Source organism: Corvus moneduloides, chromosome 11, assembly GCF_009650955.1.
Source record: "Corvus moneduloides isolate bCorMon1 chromosome 11, bCorMon1.pri, whole genome shotgun sequence".
Lineage (NCBI taxonomy): Eukaryota > Metazoa > Chordata > Aves > Passeriformes > Corvidae > Corvus > Corvus moneduloides.
In genome coordinates, this window is record NC_045486.1 from 5,468,524 (window position 1) to 5,487,278 (window position 18,755).

The 18,755-nt window shown below is 42.6% G+C and overlaps 1 protein-coding gene across 8 annotated transcripts in view; it reads right to left on the reverse strand.

The window, feature by feature from the left end:
* The window catches only part of MITF (melanocyte inducing transcription factor), a 101,500-nt gene that overhangs the window by 56,494 nt on the left and 26,251 nt on the right, over window positions 1-18,755 (reverse strand). Inside the window, exon 1 of one of the 8 annotated variants that reach the window (XM_032120482.1) lies at window positions 10,509-10,594. The exons of 6 other annotated variants lie outside the window; for them this stretch is intronic. The gene's annotated coding sequence lies outside the window, so the exon portion shown is untranslated. Of the gene's footprint in view, window positions 1-6,039; window positions 6,062-10,508; window positions 10,595-18,755 lie in introns of those variants that run through there. One more of the 8 variants, XM_032120483.1, reaches the window with a different exon arrangement.

Genomic DNA, 18,755 nt, shown 5'->3' on the forward strand with positions numbered 1-18,755 from the left:
AGAAATCTGGATTTAAGTGTAGTAACCTTTTTTTTTGGTCATACAAGCATTTGCTGAATTCAGAAGTTTAGTAGCTGCCTGATACTTAGTTGCCAATATATGTCTAATACAATGAAAATATTTTTCCCTTCCTTTCAGAGAGGTTGATACAAAGCCACATTCAGGAACTGTAACTGGCTTTCCACTTACTCAGGGGGGAAAAAAAAAAATCTTTTTTTTACAAACTCCAGAACAAACAAGATGATTTTCTATTTTCTTGCTTTTAAAAGCTGACAATGCAAGTACAAATGGATAATACATTTTATCATCTATGTTACTGTAGTTTATTTTTGTACAAATCTTGACCTTCATCTTTAACTAAGATATTCTACCTTAAAAGTGTTATACTTCTGTGTCTCTTCCCTTCATATAGCTACAACCTGGATATGGAATTCCTAATCTTAATAGAAGGATATATATTTAATTTTGCCTTGAATTGACACTACAGACTATTTAAAGTTGCATTAAAGCTGGTATTATCCTGTAAACACTTCCAGAGTACCAAAAATGAACATCAGCTGTCAGGATGCCAGTTACTCAATTAACACTTGCACAGCCAAAGCACTTTGCAATCCTATTCACAAGCTACCAAAAAAAACCTCCCCAAAACAAAAACAGCTAAAAAAGCAACTCCCATGCCTGGGCTAGCGAAAGACAGCTTCTGCAGGACTTCTCATTTGGCCAGCTCCCAGACATCTCCCTTTCCACACTAGATGGAGCTTTGTCCCCTCTTCCCCAGCTGTCTGGCAGTGCCCTGAGCTGGGATAAAAAGGGTAAAGAGGCAAAGGGTGAAACAGCAGCAGCGCCACCCCAAACAAACAGCCCGCAGCAGTGACCTCAGGAACAGCAGGACACCAGCGAGGACCTGGGCTCTCACCGTGCCCTGCTGGCTCCCTGATTTTAACACAGCACTGGTTTGTCATTTTCGAGGAATGAAAGATTTCAGCAATTCCAAATCCCTATCCATGCTGAGCTCCTACCAGCGTTTAACACGACTGCAAGGCACTGCCTGAGCTCACACCACAGTAAAACTACACTTCTTTTCCTTCCCTTATAGAGGGACAGCATTTAAGCTTATTCCCAGATTACACACTTGAGTTGCTCACTGGCTTTCCTGTATCCCTCTTCATACTCCCAGTTATTATCTTTCAAAATATGCTCTTCAGTCTCTTCTCTATTAACCTGAAACATCTGTCCCAAATGCCTCTGCTCAGGCTCCAGCCTTGGATTCACTGACACTTAGGGGAAGCGACTAATGGATAAAATTCCCCTTGATTTGTATCTGCTGGATTTGGTCTGTATTGTTTCAGATCACAGGTCAAGAGAAACAGCTCATCCTTCTGGTGAGCTGCCACAACTCCATTAGGATCTTTCAAAGCACAACAGGATATGGTACATCATCAGTACTTCTCTGATGAATTTAAACTCAATGGGACTGAGAGAAGCCCAGGAGAATGAGTCACTCCCGATGTCACAAGTGGCCTGCACTGCAAATCACAAAAAGCAGCAGCCTCAGGCTGTATCAGACAAGGCAATGCCAGAGAGGATGGAGAAGCACCGGTGTTCAAAGTGCAAAACCTCTGTGTGCCTTGTGGGCAAGGGCTCCTGCTTAGGCAATGTGCTCAAGAACAAGGAGCTAAAATTGAGGGGACAAGGAAAACAAGCCCACATTATAGTGGGAAGCTAAAGAAAAGTTTGGAGGTTGACAGGGGTGAGTGTTGCTGTCTATAAATATAGCAGAAAAACAAACACCCAGGAGAGAACAACCCTGGCACGTCACCAAAGTGATATAAACCAGCTATGAACAAGATTAAATTGGTATCAACAGTCTCATTCTGAGAAGTTCAGACCTGAAACCATTTCCAGCTAGAGGACTGACGAAGGAACAACGTGCTCCTTTGCAAATAAAGACTGGTTGCCTAATCAAAGTAGGTCACTGTGGAATGAAGCAGCCAGTAACAAATTACGGGACACAGAATCACAGAATCAATTAGGTTGGAAAAGACCTTTATGATCCTCAAGTCCAACCTTTGACCAACCACCACCTTATGAACCAAAGCAGAGCACTGAGTGCCATGTCCAGTCATTTCCTGAGCACAGAAGATGCCTGGCAGCCAGAGGCTCCAAAGGGCAGATGCAGAGCAAAGCAACACTTTGGCAGAGCAGATGGATCTGAAGTAGTACTGGAATATTGCACACAACAGGAGCTCTTGCCTTCACATAGACCATGCTGAGCTAAAGCAGTAAATAATACCTCAAAAATGCAACCCCTCCTTTCTAAATTAAAGATTAGAGGTTCCCCAAAACGAACATAAAATCAAGAAATACCTACTACAAAAAGAGACATCCTAAAGTAGATAGAAGGCATGCAGAGCAGGTTTCATCCTGAGCAGATTTAAGAGGGATACCTTTTGAAGACAAGACAGCAGCTGGAGGGTCCAACAGCCACACATCGCCTGGCCAAGATAGCATCACCCGTCATGACTTCCAACACAAGGCTGTAGAGCAGAGCCTCTTGGGGACACACAGCCTGGGCAGTACAGACAGGAGCTGAAACCACATCTCTAAATCCCAGTATCCTCCATCCTCTGTAGCCAACATCCATGTCCTGTTATCCTACCCAGCACTGACAAGCAACACAAGACATAACTGAAGGTGAGCCTGCCAGGCTCTTACAACTCCTACTCATATGTTTAGTAGAGAAGAACCTTCAGTTCACTACAGCAGCATGAAAATCCAACCCCTTGACACTCTGTAATTGTTCAACATCCTGGACATGCCATCCAAAATTTCCACTGAAGTTCAGGAGTGCAACATAATGAAAACACCCTCACTGACCATGTTATTTACAGCCTGGGAACAAAGAACTCCAGCCTCCAGTGCGCTTTTAATACAGACTAATTTATTCTGAAAAAAGTAATAATTAAGTACACAAAACCAAAGTATGGAACCTGAAAAACACCTTCCCGTCTGGCAGAGCAAGTGCTTTCTAAGGACACTTACAGTAGCTCCTGCTGCTAAAATCGTTTATTAAAAATAACTGGGGGAAAGCAAAGATGATCTTGAAAATACACAGCAATGCTAAGCTGAAAAAGTTACACTGAAAAAACCCCAAAGCAGGTCAAATGCATTAATATATTCTTGTGATTAAGTCCATATCCAAGTAGTTTGAAACTGAAGTCTTCAATATTTGAATGATTATGCACATTTTTAAAAATCTTCCAAGTGTTTAGTACTACTAAAAAGCCAGCACATTAAATCTTTATGGGATTTAATATGGGATTGAGAAATTCCCTGAAACAAGAGGAAAAAAGCCCTAGGCAAAAAACCATAATAATCAATTTTCTCCACCCATCCTACCACATGCCTCTGCAGAACCAGCATCAGGTAAATTGGGGATTGCAGAGTCAGCCAGCATAATGGAGTTCCCAGGCCAAAGGGCTTGTGCTTTCAAACAGGTCCAAGACCTCGGTACTGTGGTGGCCCAGGACAGAAAATGCAGATGAAGCATTAGCAAGTGCCAGGAGGGAGGTACTGACACCAAAACCAGCCTGACAGTTACTGCTTCAGGTAAATTGTACCACTCCTTACTTAAGGGAAACCTCAGGATACTGCCATTAAAAATAAAAAGGTAATAAAAGGCTACTGTGATCCCAGTGAATGTAAAAGGTGATTGTTTGAGAGGGTGAAAAGCCCTTTCCACGTCCACATAGAAATAACAGCTGGAGTTGGCAGGGATGGGCTGAATCACTTCAGCCTGGTGAAAAAACAGGTTTTAGGAAGAAAAAAACCCCGATTTATCATTTTCTCATTGCATTATTCAACAGCAGCATCATTTTATCAACTTCTCAAATACTACCCCTCCAAGAGGCAATAGATAAGGCTTTTTCTATAAAGTCTTCCATAATCACTAGAGCACACACAAAAAAAAAATTATGTTGGCAGAAAATTGCTAGGTTTTCTACAGCAAAGTCCATCTATAATTTTTCATTTGAGATTAAATGCAATAAAATTCCTTAGAACTAAAAAACCAAATATGCAAATCTAAGGTGGATCCCAACCTGCAGGCATTTTTGTACCAGTTAACATTTCACATGCAAAAAAATGTAAACAATAAAATTGAAGCCAGAATGAAGTTCTTTCCTCACTTCAATTAAAAACATGAATATAACTATTTATCTTAAAATAGTTTGAGCAACCTGGTCTAGTGGAAGGTGTCCCTGCCCATGGCAGGGGAGTTGGAACTGGATAATCTTTTAAGGCCCCTTCCAGTCCAATCCAATCTATTAGTCTATGATTCCCAGTGGTGTTGGGGAGCTATAGATGCATGGGAAGACGACAAGGAAATGAAAAACAAAATGAAGCGCCTACAGAAAACATTTAAAACTGCATTTCCGCATGGCAACAAAGAAACGTGCAGCTTGGAAACACCCTTCCATTTCTGTTTAACACAATGGTGGTGGGAATTCCTGCCAAAGCAAACTTCAAAAATTTGTTTGCCATGGAGGAAAACCAAGCAAACTGGAGTTCTGTGTGCAGAATCCTTGTTCAATAAGGTGAAGGTCTCTTTGTTCCCTTTAGTGCCTGGTCATTTCAAACTTTTGTACCTACGTTGTTTTCTGTGCTTGCAAAACCTTCAAAACAATTAAAAGAAATAAAACTGGAAGGTGAAAAATTTTAATAACCCACTCCTAAGAATCAAAAGAGCCTTCCAACATGCCATGTGTAAAAATATCACCAAGTGTGACAACTGTCTTATTGTATCAGTCTACTTCCAAAAGTCTGGCATCTTTGAAAGCAAAATATTATTTCACACAGTGCAGAGAGAGAAGGTTTGTTTTTTTTAAGAAAATGTTTGCATAAAATCCAGGAAAAAAAGATGTATTTACAACGTTAATGCAAATTACATAATCTGTCCTCTTAGATGGCAGTTTCTGACCATTAACAACCGTAAATACAGATAAAACCTTTCATTCAATTATCGTGCTAAATGTCACATTTCTGTAAGCAGCACGATAAAGCAGCTCAATCACTCCTCCCTTGCTGATCTGTTATCTGAAAACCACAGACAGTATCATTTCTGACACTAGAAAAATAATTGCAACTTTCTAGGCTGTAGCTCAATTGTCTCAAGAAATCCTCTATGCACTAGCAAGAGTTTTCCTTTCACATCTCTCCTTTCCATTTAGGTCTTCTGAAATTCCATGGGTTTAAGTTTCTATCTTTGGCACACAGACATCTGGGCAAACAGCAATTCCTGAAATTTGTTACTCATTCAAGATATTTCTCGAGGTATTTGTCATAGCAACCTCAGGATGTAAACTCAAATTGCAAATCAGACTTTTAACTGCTGCAGGATTGGGGAGAAAAAGAGGCTGATTGCGATTATTAGACAGCAACTCTCACTGAGCATTTAATTCCAACATTAAATTCAGTCGTGTATTCAGCACATCACAATAGAACTCAGGTGGGACATGGTCCCAAACCCAAGGAAATCAATAGGAGTATTTCATTCTGATTTCCCATAGAATCTTTGGGCATGCCACAGCATTTTGAGCCAGAAACCTGCCTGCCCTTGCTGCACCTGAGGAAACTGCCCCTGCAGGCAGCATGGATCCCACCACGCACAGAGTCAGCTCTGCAGTCCACGGCATCTGCCATGGAGCAAACCCTGACCCAGCTGGCTGCACATGAAGGCACATGCAAAAGGTCTTGTGCATGCCTGTTCAGCTGGTTTGAAAAAGAAAAAAGAAGTGAGCAAGAAAATATTGGAGTTTTTGTGGTTCCAAGCCAGGTAGTTTCTCCATTTTATTCCTACCTGGACCAGAAGAAGAGAGGGAAAACTAAACCAAAATGATCACATAGCACTGCTTGCTCTCCATCTCTGCCAGCCAGCTGCAGGAGCTGATGTGCAGGCACAACACCGGCTGGCACCAGGAGAAACAACTGCTCTGTGGAGTTCTGCTGCAGCTCAGAGAAGAAAAAGGACCAAGGACTTACCCAGGGGATTCATCCTTCCACGTTTCAATCCAAGGCAAGGCAAGTGCTCCCTGGGACCTGAGCTCCTGATGGCCCCAGAATCAAGACTAGACAGAAAGGTCTTAGTAAGCACTGGCTTCCAGAAACTGCACTTCCACTCCTACCATCCACCTCCTAACCCCGCTGCTGCATTTGTGGCTGCCTTTGTTAGAACACTTCTGCAAATGAAAACAGATGAGTAACTATTGCTGCTTTAGCAAACTCCCAAGCCCATGGTCACTAATAATAGCTTTGTTCCTTTTATTACTAAACAAAACCAAAAAAAAAAAAAAAAAGTTTAAATGCTTGCATAAAATGCACATTGCTGAATGTTTTCTTTCATTGATCCAGGGCTGTTTCCCCATATGAGCTTAGGCCCAGGACTCTCGAACAATTTCTGTGATACAATGTGAAGCAACCTCAGGCTGTTTGAAGGGGCTTCCCTCACAAAAAAAGTTTAAAAATCACATTTGGTGCTCTTTCATTGCGACATTGAGAGTTCAGTTAAAAAAATAAAACTGGACAGAGACATTGTTGCACAAACTGGAAGGCAGAGGCAGGTCTGAGCTCCCTGGCAGGAGACAGCCCGGAGCTGATGGATCCAGGGAGGCAGAGGTGCTCTGCCAGCTCCTGGGCACGGCGCCGGCCCCGACTGCGCCAGCAGCAAACAGGTGGGACAGAGGGAAAGGGCAGCATGTGGGGAAGAGAAAGTGGAGAAGGGCAACAAGAGAGGAAGAAAATGGAGAAGGAATGAAGCCATTGCTGTGAAGAGAATGACCGCAGGAAAGCCTCCCCTTGTGCAAGAAAAAAGAAACAAGAGAAAAGCTACAAGAACTACTTTTTGGTACAAAATTCTGCTTTTCCTCTCTATAATCAAATCAATTACAAGAACTTCTGAAAGCAATAAAAATAACTGGGTCCCAAATCACCCCAAGTCTGCCATGCTCTATTTGATGGAGCCTCCCACTGCACACCCCCTGTGGCCTGGGATCTGCTGTAGCCTCCTGCTCCTCTGATGCTCATGCCCACGGCCAAGAAGAGGCCATGTCTCTCCCCTTCCTTCTTTTGGGTGGTTTCATATCAATCTTGGATTGAACTGCAGCACAACTAAGCCCAGGGCCTCTGTTATCCTGCACAATGGTGCAGGAAAATGACTCAGAGCTGCCGGGCTTTGGCTGCCCATGCTGGAAGGTGAGTAGAATCAAGAACACAAAAAAAAAAAAAAGATGCTGAATAGTCAAAAGTCAGGCCACAGCATTTTCACATTTTTCACATCCTAAAGCTTCTAGGGGTTTTTAGCTTATTAATTTCTATTACTGGTCTGACTGCTGCTGAATGATCCCAAGCATCGCATGGCAGATGTTTCTTTTCACAGGAAGTAACCAAGCTAAAAGCAGCGAAAGCATCCTCTTGTTCTTGTGTGAGCCCTTTTTTATTTTTTTTTCCTTAGTTTATTTGAACAATAGCACCATGAAACAGCCTACAATAATGACTGTTACAAAATAGGAAGCTGAATTATTAGGCAAGCTCTGTCTGCATAACTCAATCAGCCTAGGGAGGATATGACAGGCACGACCAGGACAAAGGACTGGACTCTGTGACCCCAGGCATCTTTCAGGACTCTATTTCTGAATTACTAAGAGCTGAAGTTTACTTTTACTCCTTGATTAGAGGCACCATTCCTATAACTGCAGCAGCAAAGCACAGGCATTTCCCAAGGAAGTGGATCACCAAGTGTGCATGCAGAAAGCAAAACACTTTAGACAGGCTGGGATGAGAACTTCACCTGAAAATAAGGTTCAAAATGGAAATTCAAAGTTTAGTATTTAACCTTTTGAGCATTCTAGGGGGACAGGTAAATCATGAGGTAGTCTTTAAGCAAATACGCAGCAAATACCCATCAACAGTTTTTGCAAACTAACAAAAAAATAACGGGTAAAAGATGTCTTTAAGCAGCTGCAAGGTTCAACAGCACAGAAGTTCTACAATCCTGCCAAGAGCATCATCAGGACCAGCTCTGGAGAGATATATTTTGGACCAGACGACCAGTAACCAAAGGCAGCCACCCACCATCCTGTCATTACAACAACCCTACTGAAACTATGAAGAGCAGGTCTAAGTGCTTGGCTGAGCAACACTTTGGAGCCAACAGCAACACCAGTGACTGAGCAAGAGCAATACAGGAACCTGCAAGTGAATCATTAACGAGCAATGATTTCTCCATTACTCACTGTGGATATAGAGTTACTGCGGGTAAGATTTGTTTCTAAAAAAAGGGAACAGCCACCAACATGAGCACCAACACATTCATCAAAGCCCAGAACAATGCGGGAAGAAAAGAGGAAGGCACAGCTATGGGTCAGGCTTTGTCCAAAAGAGCTGCTCATCGAGGAAGGCTCTGTGGAGCAGAGCAGACGTGCTGGGAGCAGCATCTCATACCATCCCCTGCCACGGGGGTCACACTCGGGGGCTCGGGTCAATTGGGCGTTGATTTTGCATCACACCAAGAAATTATTAACTCATTCTACAAAAGCCATACAACTGTCAAGCTGCTGATAGAGATCAATAACCAACTACTAAAACATCAACAGTTTGACCTCTAGGCAAGTGTTTCCATACCTCGTCACCTATGTTCTACAGTAAATGCTCCCAGTACATTTTCCCCAAGCATTTGCAGTCTGTGCTACTGAGAATAAGCAACAGGAGAACCGAGCTGACATTCTCAGCCAGTCTTTAGGCAAGATTAGCAAGCAATTAAAGCTGTTGTATGAGGAATTTTAAGTGCTCTACAACTTCATGCCAAACAAGAGCTAGTCAAGCACTGGAATTTATTTTTTGCAATTCTGTTCTACACAGAAACAGAGACAAATTTAAAGAAAAGATTTTTTGAAGCAAGGATTCAACCAATTACCAAAACATCTATTATAGTTTAAATACTAATATATGCTGAAAGAAAATCTGCATCAAAAAGGGACGTGCAAAGCATTATGATTGCTTCCTACCAGAACATTTCAATTTCAACTGAACTCGGGGGGGGGGGGGGGTGGGGGGCTTAATCACTTTTTGTTCTTTTGTTGGTAAAACATAATTAATGGTAATGCTAATTGCACCCTAGCCACTTTGGGTGCAGCACATCCTGGGAACACTTTTGAAGGCCAGAACTGAATCTCAGCCCCAAAAGCAAATGAGAGCTTTGCCATCCCTTACATACAACCAGATCTCCCAGGACAGGGAGCAGAGCATACAGCTTTTGTCCCAAGAGCAGATCATTTAGTCCCAGCTAAAAAGTGTTTGTTAAGTTGCCAGGAAGACAAGACAGAGCAACAGAGAAAGCCACACATTTCATCAGGATAAGAGTTACAAGATGTTCAAGAGGAAAAGCTTGGTTTTAAGTACAACAGAAAATAAGGCAGATTTGGGGAACTGTCACCCCCAGCAACAATTGCACAGCTCGCATGGGTCTGACAATAAGGACTGAAAATAATGATTTTCATAAACACGCTAACTAGAGCAGAAAAAAATGTTACAATGAACAAAGCAAGTAAGCAAAGTTAAATAAGGTAAGTGAAGCCTGAGGTACAGTTTCAGACTGATCTGTTCACATAAAGAATGCTCTAGTTGAAGATTAGGGGTGAGAAATAAGAAGTCATTAGCTCTTCTTCAAGGTTCATGATTCAAATCTGACAAAACACACACTTCAGTGTTTCCAAGCTTAAAGAAAATTCCAGCAGGGTCACAGAAGACGCTATTTTTAGCTGGCTTAATCTCTGTGCACTCAAACACAGCTTTTGTACATGCACATATTTTGTCAGCACTTAAATAAAGAAAAAAAAAATCTCTGCTACCAAAAACTTAATCATCCACAAGTTCTGAAAATGCAAATGAGCTTTCCTCTTAATATTAGCTGCTTTTGACTGAATAGCACTGAAAAACAGCCTATAGCTTTTCCAGCCAAAACTGCCACCAGAAAAAAACCCCCAGGTCCTGGAAAATATTCAGTGACAAAACCGAGAAAGAAGAATGTGGGAAGTTACCAGCAATTAATTTCTTCAATAGGAAACAAACTCTTCCCACCCACAATGTACCTATCAGTACAGCTGAGAATGTTCTGAAACCCAGAACATCCAGGCAGTGAAGTGCATTGGGAAGTGCCCGGCGCTGGCAGCCGGAAGGAAAGGCAGCAGCCCCGCAGCCCTGGCACTGCTAAGCCCTCTGACAAAAAGGAAATACATTAGAAATCAGTGGGCCTGCCTTGGTTCCTGGCTGGCTGCTCAGTGCCAAGACAGTTTAGATCTGGGGCTGTTAGAAGGGCAAAGTGACGGGGTCAGATATCTGTGTATGCTAAGCCAAGGGGTTGGTCAGACGACCTTCAGGGGTCCCTTCCAACCTATTCCAAATTATTTCTGGTCCAGAAACAGTGACATTTAATCCTTGTCTCTTAATTTACTTACCATATACTTTAAAATGTTTTGTTCATCCACGTTAGAAAGGTTTCAGCTACAGGACCAAGAATGACGTGGCCCAGGCACTGCATCACCCACTGGAAAGATCAATAAGAACATTTATATTTGCAACAAGACTCTTGCTACTCTTCAGTAACTCCTCTGTGCATGTATTGCTACACAGGCTCTACACAAGTCATTTATTCTCTGGGCCCTTGTTGTTAAATTCTTTATCAATCCTTGTAAATTTGTCTGTTGACCTATTGTAATTTTAAGAGATTGAACATTTATACCAGCCAAACTCTTTTAACAGAATTAACTAGAGGTATCATGTAAGCTTTTAATAATGTTGACAACTACTAAAATTCAGTTAGCTAAGCCAACAAGGAACCACTGAAACCTTACACATGTTCTCCTCTCCTCATCAAGCACAGAACTTCATGTGGAGGCAGCAAATTTCCTGACTGCTTCCTTAAACACTAATGGATCAAATCTGACTGCAAAGGAACACTAAGTGGCTGAACTCCCCTTCTTCCCCCTGAAACAAGAGTCAACCTTCAGCATTTCTCCTGCTCAAACCCAAAACATGCACACACACACAGGTTGTTCAGCATATTCCACAACAGTGTCAGTGTCCCAGAACAATTTTATCACCTTTAAGCAAGTTTAGGAAAAGATTATGGCTTGGAGAAGCACCTTCTTTACTGAACATCAGTATCAGTGACAAATCCGCAATACTGAGTTAATAGTTATTCAGAACTGAAAACAGAAGTACTTGACTAGTGTAAATGCATTGGAAAAAATTCACCAGACTCAGTCAGAATCTCTCCTTGTTAGTTTTCTGTAAGTGACAGAAATCTTCAAGCAGTCATAATTCATAACTAGCCATCATTTCTCTTAAGGTACGCCCCAAGGAAACTTGATGTACATCCAAACTTCTGCAAGCTTGCTCCTTTCTGTTGGATGCATCTTTCATTTTCCCTAAGAGTGAAAATCATGTTCTGGAAAGGCTACAGCATGCCAGGGATTCTTAAAATAGAAAGGCTGTAGCTGGTGATACTGCAAATATAAATACAGCTATTAGTATAGCAGTGGGAATAATAGCAGTGACATGGACCCAGAGCAGCCCAGTGGCCAAATTCTGCTGGCAAGCTATCCATGGCTTCCCAAAACACAAGCAAGAGAAAGAGAACTGCCATTTAACACTCTGAATGGGCATAATGCACACCAAATGAGTTGTGGCAAATTCACAGCACAGTCTTGGGCTTCAAGGTTTCTAAATTTAGGTGTTTTAGTGCAGGAAGGGAGGTAGGAGAGCTACAAAAATGCTTTAGTAAGGTAGCAGAGTGAGCTGATTGCAGGTCTGTGTAATTTTGACCTTGCCGTACCAAAAAAAAGTTGGCAGTTGGGGCATTGTGTCTAAGTGCCACCTTGGCATGAGCAAGGAAAAGCACAACCTTGGCTTTCTGTAACTGCAGCCTTCAGAGAAGGATACAAACACCAAAACAAGAACATCAAAGAAGAAAATGGACTGAGAAAGGCTTATCCACCAAACTACCAAAGCCTGTGAACCTTAAAGTCTGCTTAAAAATCTTAGATGTCAAAGTTATCAAAGCACACCACCAGTCAGAACTGTGGCCAAGTCTAATATAATAATGTCATGTTTATTTTTATCCCTGACTCCAGACTAGGTGCTCCAGCTATATTTGTGCTTCTTGTAGCATTTCTTAGGAAACACACACACACTGACTGAGCAGAGCAGTAGAGGGTATATTAGACAATCTATTCCAGACAGCAGCCTTGCTGTATCACCAAGCTAATAAGCAATTTCAGTCAACAGAAATACCAGAGCATATCTTGAGAAACACTTTCTCCAAGCATTTTTAAGTAACTGTTTCTATTGGACTAAGGACAAACAATATTGCATAGGTTTTGGAATAATTTAGTGAGCCTTGTTTGATTAACTAAAAGAAAACAAAAATATTTCATAAACTTCATTTAATAGGTGACTAAGCCCCCAGACATGCAGTGATCTGGCCAGTGGTCAGAGCCACTCAAGCACAGAGTCCATGTGGCAGTGTCACTCAAGCCATCAGACCCTGCACAGACATCGGCACAGACATCTTGACACAGCAAGTCTTCCCAAAACTTCTGAAGAAAACACTCATGAGCTCTCCAGTTTCTGCACAGCACAGAGCACTGGTCACTGGTGGGGAGAGGGGAGACTCCAGTGCCCCAGCACTTGCCTCTGATTTCAGCTGCACTGTCACTCACTACAGCACAAGTATTAATTTCTATGTAGAAAACAGACATGCCAGCAAATCCTACAGAAGCCCCCACTTCTCACATCACCTCACTAAGTCAGGCTTTGAGCTTCAAGATAAAGTTGCCTGCCTGTCTCTATCCTCTCTTTTCCTCCTTCCAGCTTGGTCTTTCTTATCCCTCACCCCACACTCAGGATGACAGGCTGCAGATACCATGAGCTGGACTCAGGTACCCACACAGAAAAATCATTGTTTAAAGATCTTGGGCCAGAACTCCGAGACTCAAAGGACACGGCTCAGACCACCCTTGGTCAGTCTTGACAGTATTCTGTACAGCTCCTTTGCCTTGCCTAAATATAAAGAAAACCAGGACAGATGACTGCAGGATACATCCACAAAGTACTTGTTAAGAGCACCTGATGAACAAACACATTCAGCCAAGACAGCAGAAGTTATATTCTTATAATAACAAAAAGCGATGTGCTCGCAGCCACAACGATCACGGGGGCATGAGCAATTCAAGAGTTTGCAAGGAGACTGCTTCATTAAATCAACAGCAACACTTGGAGGGGAAAGCACAAGCTTTTAGCAGACAAATTCTTCATTAGGCTTCCCAGTGCTCACAGCACACACACCACCACCAGGCTCCAAAATACACCTTTTTGGTTTTGGTGCTTCTCACACAAGACAGAAGCAGGGCACTGGACAAAGCTATTTCTCTCCTGTGAGCTCTGCATGGTTATATTCCAGTTCCTGCATCTACAATCTCACGTGATTCAGGAAAACTGCCAAACTATCAGAAAACACTCTGCTTGATGGCTGACCAAATCTAAAATAACATGAAGTGTACTGCTGTTCCAGAAGCATGTCAACATATGGATCACCTTTAGAAACACAGAGTTTTGTCATATGCTACTGGTTGCATAAACCAAGAAAAATGCTGCTATTGTGGAACAACTGAGATGTTGCTATGATTAAGTTCATAAGGCATTAATTGATTCATTTCCACCGCATTTTTCAGAAGCCCAGCTCTTAGATGCAAAGCCAACTCCGCTTAAAGTCAATTCGTTTTGGGGAGGGAGGGGGTGGGTGGACAGGAAATAATAATTTATGAACAGAATAGAAAAATGCAATCAAGCCTCAACTTCCAATTCAGTTTTCCTTTGCTGTATGATGGGAACATGCAAATTCAAGTCACCACATCTGAATTCCTCCTCTTCCATGACAGAGGCACAGCAAGGCTTTAACATCACTGGCATCATGCAGTACAGCCTTCATGCTAAATCCTGGTTATCCCACTTCTAGCCACAGAAGCAAACAGTTCTGAGCAAATAGGCAGAAATAAATCACAGTGAGATGACAGCTACAAAGCACACATTATGGTTAGTTTGGGTCATGGACATAAGGATTAATGGATAGCAAACAGAGAATAAAACAAAAAAAGTGGCAAAGAGGTCAGAATCACTTGTCACCCTACCCTGAACACAAAACAAACTCATGTCCTGCCACAAGTGCTTGCTCTCCCATCCTAACCTGGTCTCAAAAGTGGACAGTTAGCAAAATCTTTACAATTTCCACTTGTTAACAAAAAGTTCTTAATACAGAAAGCAGCCTCTCCTTGTCCTGCAAGCTGAATTGGTAACTATCACTACCATACTTTGCTTCTGTATTATTTTCCTATCCTTTGCACCACAAATTAAGTAAGTTCACAAAACAAGCGTTGTGGGGATCATCCTCAGGTTTGTGCTGTACAAAAGACTATAGAGAGGTACAGCTGGGATTCCTTTATACTGTGAAAAAACAAAGAATCAAGATCTGGCTATTAGGCATAAAGCCACAGAAATTTCATTTTTTCAACAGTACAAGGAGAGGACAGCGAATAAAGTGAAAAGAAGAAAATGTAGCACAAAAGGAAGAAGGTAGCACAAGAGGCCTTCTCCTTCCGGAGAGAAGGGCACAGGAAAATGCAAGAAAAAAAACAGATACAGAAAAGAAGCTGCCAGGACACAGGCGGTGTATGAGGAACAATCCCAAGGGATGTGGCACAGGGGGAGTCTGAAGCATCAGCAGCATGAAAAAGACAGGGCAGGTGAGGTAAGAAGCAAAGAAAGACAGGACCAGAAAAGTGTGGAGAGCACAACAGAGTATCACTGTAGTAAAGGTGGAAGAATACTTGTCAGGGTGTATGCAGAGATAGACAGATGGGACAAGAGATGAATATTTATGAACCCAGGAAGAACTTAACCATCAGATCTTAAAGAAAGGGAAGTAATGTAGAAAAAGAAAGCACTGAAGAATTGAGAAAGTAAGAACAAGAAACCCCAAAGGCTTTTGGGTTTTTTCTGTTCAAGGAAAGGACAAGTGTTGCATAACAAAATCTAAATGGCAGCTTCATGGAGTGAGCTGTCAGAGTTCACTCTCTGTGCATGGGACCGTGAGAAGAGCACTTCCCAGACCCAGACATGAGCAGACAGTACAGAAACTTCCCTTCCCAGGAACCTGAAGGATGAGATGCAGCCTGCTGTTGCTGGTGTTGTCTGCCAGGTCTCTCCAGCTCAAAGCTCCAGCACTATTGAGCTATCCCTACCTGTCAGAGTATCACTGCCAGTACCTTAAGGCCACGATTACCAGTAATTGCAACTAATCCAGCTCTAGCTGCATGGAGGGAAAGGTTGTTCATGTTCTGAAATATTTTACAATAAACTCGTATTTTACAAGCTCACAGGAGAGTTTTACTTGATGGCACTAACATCAGATGAAATAACTACAGGACTTGTCGAGGACAAGGATTCTGTTCCTCACTGCTGCTCGTCTCCATCACCTGAGGGTAAGCTGCTCCCTTCTCTCTTATTTCCCCATTTGCAAAGCAGGAATGATGATAAAGGCCTCTTCTATAAGGCATTTTTCGAATTAGAAAACACAGCCACTGTTGTCCAAGTGCAAACAATGGTCCCTGTTCGAAAAGAAATGGAGAGGGGCCAAATGCTTGGCTGTATAATCCAAGCAGAGCTGCACCGAGGGAGTGCAGTCTGGCAGAAGGTACATGGCAGGCCCAGAGATGCTCAGCAGCACTGGCACAAAGCAGAGGAAGCACACCCTGCTCCCTGACCGCTGTCCCCCTTCCTCCCTGCACCACCCACAGCAACACTCCACGCACGCAACGTTGCACCACTCAAGCAGCTCAGTGCTGACCGTGTTTAAGCTCCAGACATATATATAGAAATAATTACGAAAAATGCTGGGATGCTGGAAAATTTGCTTTCATATTCACAGCATGTTCCTTTTGCCTCTGCAGTTGTCTTCTGACGCCTCTGCCCAGATGCAAACCGAAACTGGTTAAGTAACAGTGCAGTTCACCCTTGATGATGCAGAGTTTCTAATGAGGGACTTCCCAAGAAAATAATACCCAGACTTTGAGTAATAATTATTCATACATGTTATAAATAAACACAGCTCCTAATACTTTTAATTAGATGGTTTCCACCGACAAGTTATGTTCCCTTTAAATATTTACATTGTGAAAAGAAACCATACAGCATTTATCCAGTGATGGAGGAGTTGAAGAGTGGACTTGCGTCAAAATGGACTTGCTGGAGACCCTATTACAGCTTTCTCTTTCTGACTAGGTAAAAAACTGATGAGGACCAAAAGCATTAATACACTCTATTGTACACATTTGAATAAAATTAATTGTTTAAATGAGTAAAAGTTTGCCCATCTGCATTAAAAGTTACAATAACATTTCAAAATATTAAACAAAGCAGCTGCTGAATGACTTGCAATTCCTGACAGCTCCCCGTACTCAGAGGCTTCTATTTTGCCACATTCCCTTGAGCACATTGGGTATTTTACCCACTGTCCCACTACCTAAAACCAGTTTATTTATCAAAGTCACAAAACCTAAGGCTCTGTCTGTATTTCCCCTTCCATATCAGTATATCAGGGGGGTTATGCATATTCACTCATATATACACCAAATCTCTATCTGCTACTTAATTATTTGTTTGCACTGCCACAGTGCACAGGGGCAGTCAACATCAATCAGCATCTTGTACAAACAGCACCACACAAATAGCAAACATGACCACTCATGTCCTGAAAAACTTTAATTATAGAAGACAGACAACATAAGAAACATGAGAGGAGACAGAAGAGTGCCAGGAGACAGTAGCAGTCCTTACAATAGATGCTAGCCAAAGGGTTTGTTTGTCTTTTTTAAAAATGATAAAAAAACCCCAACCACTTCCTACTGTGGATCTCTTCTTCCCTTCGAAGGAAGGAGAAATATCTTTTCCGTATGAAATGGTCGATTCATTTTGATGCAACAAGGCCAAGACGAAGTTTGACTTGAAACAGCATTGTATCTGGGAGTCCTCCCTCTCCTTCCTCCCCAGGTGCAGCTCTGCTGATCCTTTCCCCTCATTTTCTTGGAATGAAACTGATTTTATGCCATGCTGCCATAGAAGTGTTGCAGCACAAAGTATCTCAAGATCATCTATACCTGCCAGTTTATCCCCTGCACTGCAAGCTAAAGATCTCGAGGGAAAGAATGGAAGACAGATGGCAAAAAGTAAGCTAACAAGTCTCTTTCTATAAGAGCCCCTTGTTAAACAACAACCCAAAGAAACTGGAGAAATGGGGCAGGAAAGGACTGTGAGTTAAGAAAGGTGGCTAAGCAGATTCAGCCAGACACCTGCTGCAAAAGCTTTGTGAGATGACTCACGCAGTGTTCTGCTCCCCTCTCCAGCTTAGCTCACCACTGGATCAGTGGGATGTGCTACATATCAGGAAAGAAAGGGTGGAGTTGACAGAACATTTCCTGGGCAATCACAGGAGCAATAAGCAGCCTGTTTGTCCACCCAGTGCAATTACAGGAACATCAACACTGCTCAAGCACACTCAGCATGCAAGAGAGCCCTGAGAACTGCTCCATCAGCCTCAGCTGCAAGAGGCTGGATAGAATCTGTTCCTAGAACAGCAAGCTCCGGAGTACCTGGCATCCACCGAAAACAGTGAAGAGGCTCCCGTGTGCCACCAAGAGCTGTAAAAACACAACACCCACTCCCTGCCATCTCTCAACTTACAGCACAGTTCCCTAATAAAATCATTTGAAGTGGTTCACAAACATAACAATCATGGAATGCGGTCTGTTGGACACAGCAAAAGCTTTGGGAAGGTGAAGCAGATGTGCTATAACACAAGACAAATCTGGAATAATGACTTCCAAGGTGGGAAGGGAGAAGGCTAAGAACATGTAGGAAATTATGGCAGCCAGCTCACTTTACTAACAGACAAAACCAGCTCCATGTTTCAAGAGCAAGTATGGGAAGAAAGGGATGGGAAGCATCCTGGGGAGAGAAGATGGACATGGAAGGATAAAGAAAGTTCTCACAGCTACAGATATATTTGACATACTTAATTTCAAGCCAGAAAGAATGGGCAACAGACAGATTCTAAAGGCTTTGAGTTCCTCTTTGTGCTGCATAAAAAACCTAAGGATCTTGTAGGGATGTAGTCCCACTTATACCATCAGAAGAGCCAAAGGCACATACACAACAAAGAGAGGGACTGAAGCCAGAGAGAGGAGATTAAGCAGAAACTCACCTTGACATCAGCTCCCAGCCAGCTGCTGACGCCTGCCCCAGAAACCCTCCCGAAAAAGCTTCCTCCAGGCCGGAATGTCTCACGCTCCCCTGCTGTCTTGTACCCCGTGGAACAAGACTCCCAATACCCCATCACCTCCCCTCACACATCCAGCCAATACCTCCACATCCTGTGCTATTCATCTTTCTCATCTTCTCTTCATCCTCATAGCAGAGCTATTACCTACAACACTCCTAATCACAGTTAATTGGGTGCCTGCTATATGGAAGAGATCCATAATCTTCAAAGCATCTCCCAAACAAACTGGAGCAGAAGAGATTTCCCCCTCTGCTCAAGGCATTTGGCAAGAGCACAACAGCAGATATTACACCAAGTAGCCTTTTTGTTT